Here is a 7,131-nt window from a genome sequence, read left to right as displayed (position 1 = left end):
AAAAGTGATTAGCTATACTGTTGCAGTGCAGTGGGTAAATTTAGGTGTAGGTGCGTTCGGTCTAGTGTATAAAGCCCATATGGAACTGCTGGCCCTGAGCATGCATTAATGTTGTCACTGTGGCTGGGTACGACCTTAGTCATCAGGGAAACCAGTGTGGGTTTACATCTAAAAAGGTGTATGCAGTTGACTTAAAATGGGGGGGCTGGGATGCCAGACCTCACTATTGAGCCTTCTGGAGATATTGTGGAGTTAATTCAATGAAACACTTCAAAGGGAGGTGCGTACTTGATGACCCCTGTGAAGAGCTTGTGATATTGTGGTTTTTCATATGAAGTGAGTGGGATAGGGCCTAAGTCGTACTCAGTAACAGTTTGGCACAGGATACTTGACATCTAATCCTACATATAAATCCAATACAGAGTTTTTATTTTGGTCATTTGTCCATTGTTTTCTTTTATTTTTCTCTTCATTATCATGTTGCTCATGTTATACGTATCAAAGAGGAAATAGTCAACCATTTCTAATTGTGTTTACTGGTAATCGTATGCTAGCCACCTAGACAAAAACATTATTCTACATATTATAATGGTTAATTTATTGTTACATGAACCCAGTTGTAGGACTATGAGGTATGAAACTATTCAAGAAGTCTTATTTCATTTTATTTGGTTTTAACTTTTGTTCCTGGTGAATCACCCCATAGAAACTTAAATCCTGTCTAGTTCAAATAAAGAACATTATGTATAAACACCTAACAGGCTCATCCCCTCCCTTGATGCATATCTGTTAAAAATCCAAAAGGGCAGAGAGTTCAAGTTTGTGCCAAAGTTCTGTGGTGTGTTTGGAAGAACTCAGCAGCATTTCCTCAAAGAGCCCACTTTGCCCACTCAAACAGCCGGTTCTGACCTGGTGGAATCCATAGAAGCATGAGGCCTGCATTTTTTCATATGTTAGTTGGCACCAGTAAGTGTTACATCATTTTTATAACAGAATTGGTTTAGGTAATCATTTTGCTAAGTAGTGTATTCAGTCATAGTTAATTCCCCTCACAAGTTGCTTTAGTAATTTTCTACTTTTTTTTTGGTTTTGTTTTAGTCATACTTGGTTCACCACTAATCTTGTTTGGTTAAGTTTGTATTACATTTTGTTTTGTTATTGATCATGTTTAGGGAATTCTATACCTCTGGTCATTACTTCAACTATTACTCATTCCCTTTCCAATTAATTTGTTATTAGGCTATTGCTGACTGATCAATAAACATTCTATAAGCTGTAAAGCTTGTGGTTGGCTGATATTCCTACTTTGGGTAGACAAAAAATAATCACATTTTAGAACTTGCAACTTTTAAAAGTTAAAACTGGATTAATTCAATTATCAATTTAATTAATTCAAATTTCAATTCAAATGTTTAGATCCTTTAGAAACAAACTAACTACTGGTAAATATTAGCAGTGATCATACAAACAAACCAACTTGGTTTAATAGGATTTGATGACACATTCCTCTTATTTACAATAGTGTGTGGAATGCCTCATTGCAATATCCAACCGGATGTAATGTGTAACTAATTGCCTTATATCACACTTATAAATCCTGTGTTACCTTGAACTCATGAAGCTCAACTCTTCAGGTTGCGTTACATAATGTGAATGCTTAAGTACTCCCCTAACTAAAGTGAAGAACCAACTATTCCCTGTAAAGTATCCATTGCAACACATAAATGGAACACATTCGAGGGCAAGCCTAGCCTTTTAGGACGGGATGGTATCCAACCAACCAGGGAGGGCTCTGCTCTCCTTTCCTGTAACATAAGCCATCATTTTAAGACAGACCTATTTAACTTATAACAATCCAGTGCAGAGGCCAGGCAGAAGACAAAGAGGCTAAACCAACTGTCTGCTGGTTGCTATGTGACGTCAACCAAGGTTCATCATATCGGCACTGTGTCGGTTCCCTGAGCTAAGCAAAAATACAGAAAACAAAGGAAAACAAGTCTTAATAACCTAATTAGTATTAAAGTAACTGATTCACAGAACACTACCTGTACTCTTCATTTAAAGCTGGGTTTACTAAATGTTAGATCTCTAACATCTAAAGTGCTCATGATAAATGAAATCATAACAGACCATAGATTTAATGCCAACGACCCTCTGAGATTGGCCTTTGGTTCTATATTAGAATCAATTGGTTTCACCCAACATAGAACACTCTGGTGGACATACACTTAGTGGACTTTGTACTGACATACGGTGTGGATATAGAGATTATAGGTATACTACACCAGGGGTGGGGTGACCCAATGTGACTGGTAACATAAAGGTCACCAATGAATCTCAACAGGGGAGGGGCCGTGTGTGGGTCCTGATTGACTTACCAACGCACCAGCAGAGCATTCTGGGATCTGTAGTATTACTGGCTGGCCAACTCTAGTAAACATTTGTTATTGTCTCGCAGGCCAAATATAATTACTCTGCGGGCCAGATTTGGTCTGCAGCCTGAGTTTGATCTATGCTCTAGCGTTATAAAACCTTCTAACACACAGAGTAACACAGAAATGGTTTACATTTAATAGCAACTCCCCACAAGTATTAACATTATACAAATAAACCCAACATAGCATCACACTTCTGCTCACACAAAACTACCACTTTGACAGTGGTAAAAGCATTCATAACAGGGGATTAGCAAGCAAGGTGAATCAAAATGGAGACTCAGTGGTGTCTCTTTCATTCCACAGCTCACCCCAAAGGTCCCCTTAGGTCCATAGGAAAACGAAGTTCGTAAATCCCTCAGCAAAACTCCATCACCAGTCCATAATACATTTTGGACATTTTTTCCTACCTCGGAAGGAAAAAATGTCTAACACCTCCACGTATGCTTCCACAGCGTGAAAGTAGAGGGAGACGATGCGAACGTTTGCCCTGGTGAAGTCTCATGAACTGCTACTTCCATGTGTACACAAAAAAATATTTTCTCCCTGGATCGTGGGATTCCCTATTTCATCTTTGACCTCCCCCGGTAAACGTCCTGCCAATTAGGCGATCAGACTCAATTACTGCCATCAGCTCCAAAAAGGGATGAGCCTTGAACTCATGTACCACACCACCCCACCCCACCCAGTACAGGGTATGCGCTCAACAACACCACAAGTATCAATCCAACAAAAGGGAAAAAGGTCGATACACATGTACAAATTTTAACCTATGTGATTGTTACAATGTATGAGCCACAGTATAGTAACTTTGTCTTGCATACCAGATGCACGATCACGTCACCTAGATTTATTGCAAATCTCCAAGGCTTATCATTTGTGACTAGCATACCCTCAAACCCCACTGAACTTGATCAAATAACTGAATGCTTAGAATCAGTATTTCGCTGCACACTCAATGATGTTGCTCTACTTAAGTATAAAATTATTAGGGACAAAAAAATTTGTACCTTGGTATAGTGGTCACATTCACAATTTAAAACAAAACACTCAAAAAATAGAACTTAAATTGCGCTACACTAAGCTTGTAGTCTTCCAGCTTGCATGGAAGGAGAGCCTTCTCAAGTATAGATACTTATTACCACTGCAACAGCATATCTCTCGACCCTAATAGAAAATAAAAATAATCCTAGATTTCTTTTTAGTACAATTGCACATCTAACTAGGAATAAGACTGACACCAATGCTAAGATTACAGCGGCACACAGTAGTAATGAGTTCATGAATTTCTTTAATGAGAAAATTAAGTACATTATAGATAACATTAAGAGTATTAACTGCTACTTAGAGATCAGAACAACCAAGCCAAACACAACTCTAGAATCCTTTACACCTATCCAATAATCCTACCTGAAGTAATGAACCATTACTGAAGTTAATAAACTCCTTCTTGAACCTCGGCTATGTCCCTAAATCATTTAAATTAGCAGTAATCAGACCACTTATCAAAAAATCTAACCTCGACCCACGTTGGCTGTCAGGCTGATCTCAAACCTTCCATTTATTTCCAAGATCCTAAAAAAAGCTGTAGCTCAGCAGCTAAGATCATATCTGAATCAGAAACAGAAACACAAAGTCTAGGCTTAAACACAGTATGGAAACAGCACTAAATTAGTTAACGACCTGTTGTTGGCTTCTGACCAGGGTTATGTCTATTTGCTTAGATTGTTTGATTTAAGTGTAGCATTTGACACTATAGATCACAACATTTTACTAGATAGACTCGAAAATGTTGTTGGGATTAGGGGAATAGCCCTTTCCTGGTTTAAATCTTATTTAGCTGGTCGCTACCAGTTTAACATAAATGGAGACTTCTCAGTATACAACAAGGTTAGCTATTGTGTCCCACAAGGATCTGTTCTAGGGCCTTTGCTTTTTCTTTATATATGCTATCTCTAGCATATGTGTCTAGCACACTGTGTTTCCACTGCTATGCTGATGCTACTCAGCTATATGTCTCAGCCAAACCAAAGGATATATATCAGCTTAATATTATAGATGTATTAGTATTATAGCTCTTTAGTAGTACCAAGAATAAGAAAATCTACTGCAGGGGGCAGATCCTTTTCCTATAAAACTTCCACACCACGGAATAACCTTCCTGTAAATGTTCGAGATTCAGACACAGTATCAACATTTAAGGCTAGGCTGAAAACCTATCTGTAGTCAGGCTTTTTATTAACTACTTCCCATCTTAGATAAAGGTGTAGGTCTGGGGGTCCATGGGCATGGAGAGTTATGGTAAACTGGGATGTTATGATACTGTCACTTCACCTCTCCTCAAGTTTGTTGACTGAGAGTGCTGATGTTCCAGGATGCCTTCATGGCTCTTCTGGCTCTTTCCTCTTAGCTGTGCTGCCATAGCTAGATCTGCCAGAGTCCATTTTTTCAAATTATACTTCCCTAATTTACACACCTTTGTACCTGGTCATGCCTAATAATCTAGTCTCTCTTTCTGCTAAGGTACACCTACCCCTGATGTCATGATGTTAATGAGCCTAAACCCATCTCAGCTGCCATGGCTACTCCTACCAACCCCTGATGTCCCCTGCTGTAGCCCACCACACCTCTACCCCAGCCATCTACTTCTCCATTGTCCTTGATGGATGTTCTCTTGCGGGATGTCATAATGTTAGTGAGCTTCTACCCATCTCAGATGCCATGGCTACTCCCACAACCCCCTGATGTCCCCTGCTGTAGCCCACCACCACACCTGCACACTAGCCAACTACTTCTCCAATGCCCTTAATGGACGTTCTCTTGTGGGATGTGTCTTGACCACATGCACACCATCGGGACAAGACTAGGACCTCCAGAAAGTTGGACTACACCTGAACTGCTTATTATTTCATTTATCATTATTGATTTGTTATTATTGTGGTGACCATTGTTGGCCAGAGGATAGCACCCCCCCCCCCCTTTCAGACTTGGTTTGTCTCAAGGTTTCTTCCTTGTGGGTGTTTCCTCATCCTCATGTTTTTCCATGCCACTGTCCCCCTTGGCTTGCTCACTGGGGGCTTGGACTTGAACATTTGTAATGATGCTTATGCTGAGCTACGAAATTTGCAAGGTCATTTGGTCTTTCCACCATATTTATTAATTACAATTTAGATTAATTAATTTATGTTTTGCACACATTACGAGGGATAGGGGTCAATTACTACCATAACTAAAATCATTTCAAGGACAGCAAAATCTTAAAACAGGAAAAATTTCACCTTGTCATTTGATGCGCACATATTTTTTTTTTACTTATTCAGGCCTTCCACCAGCAGCTGAGAATTTGAGGGTGCAGCACCATTCTAGGATTGTGCTTTTTTTGGACTGAGATTGATGTTGTCATTCCTAGGATCAGCTGGTGCCACTCCTCCATGTTACTAGTCACAGTCCCCACTGGGACAAACTTGTTGTTAACCTTCCTTATTTACTCTATTTCTTTGTATTTTGGTATTTTTCAAATTTTTTAGTTTTTGTTGTTTCCATGACAAGAACTCAAGAACAGGGGAAAAGCCTTGCAGTTTTTTATTTGACACTTTTGCAGGGAACCTGCTGACCTGTCCTTACTACTTCCTCATCGCACTATTTTACATGCTCCTCATTTATTATATTACAACACACCATTCAACAACCCAGCATCTTATTAGCACATGACAGACAGAAAATACTTTGTCATGACTGAATAACCCAAATTTAACTATAAAATGTTATCCTATTTTAATCCAGGTATGCCACTTCCTACTGAAAATGATGGTGACAATGCTCAAGTTAATCTGACTCTCACAGCTCAACTTTATCTTCATGATAGACCAGTAAGGCATCCTGATATGGTGTTATACACTGGTGGTTTTAGTTCTTGAATTGCTGATGAATCTCTCCTTAGGGTATTTTCTGTTGTCATTCTGTTGTCACCAAAGCTGGTGATTCCACATGCTGAACTAATACCTGTTCTGCACAACAGGTGCTATCTGCTTTATGCCTTAACTAGAGCATGGATTCTTGCTGGTAAAAAAGGGCCCCTATATATTCAGATGGCATTTTTGTAATATCTGGGTTATTGGACATCATATTGGATATCAACTCACTACTAAGTTGGAGGATCTAGGACTCCATTCATCCCTGTGCGACTGGATCTCCAAATTCCTAACGAACAGACTACAATCAGTACGGGTGAGCAACTGTGCCTCATCCCCCCTCACCCTCAGCACTGGAGCTCCTCAGGGTTGTGTCCTAAGCCCCCTGCTCTCAATCCTACGACTGCACAGCCACTTCCAGCTCCACCAACATTGTCAAGTTTGCTGATGACACCGTTGTCATGGGCCTGATTTCGGACAATGATGAGAGGGCCTACCTGGAGGAGATTAAACACCTGGAAAACTGGTGCCAGGAAAATAATCTCCTCCTAAACGTCAGTAAGACAAAGGAGCTGATCGTGGATTGCAGCAAGAAGCAGGAGTGGCACTACCAACCTGTGAGGATCAGTGGAACCACGGTGGAGAGAGTGGTTTCAGGTACCTTGGTGTTCACATCTCGCAGGACCTGTCCTGGTCCCGCCATACCAACTCCCTGGCAAAGAAGGCTCGTCAGCGTCTTTACCACTTCAGACGCCTAAGAGACTTCAGACTGCCCTCCAAGGTAC

This window comes from Electrophorus electricus, chromosome 26 (assembly GCF_013358815.1).
Source record: "Electrophorus electricus isolate fEleEle1 chromosome 26, fEleEle1.pri, whole genome shotgun sequence".
In the NCBI taxonomy this organism is placed as follows: Eukaryota; Metazoa; Chordata; class Actinopteri; order Gymnotiformes; family Gymnotidae; genus Electrophorus; species Electrophorus electricus.
Note: the sequence above shows the minus strand (reverse complement) of the source record.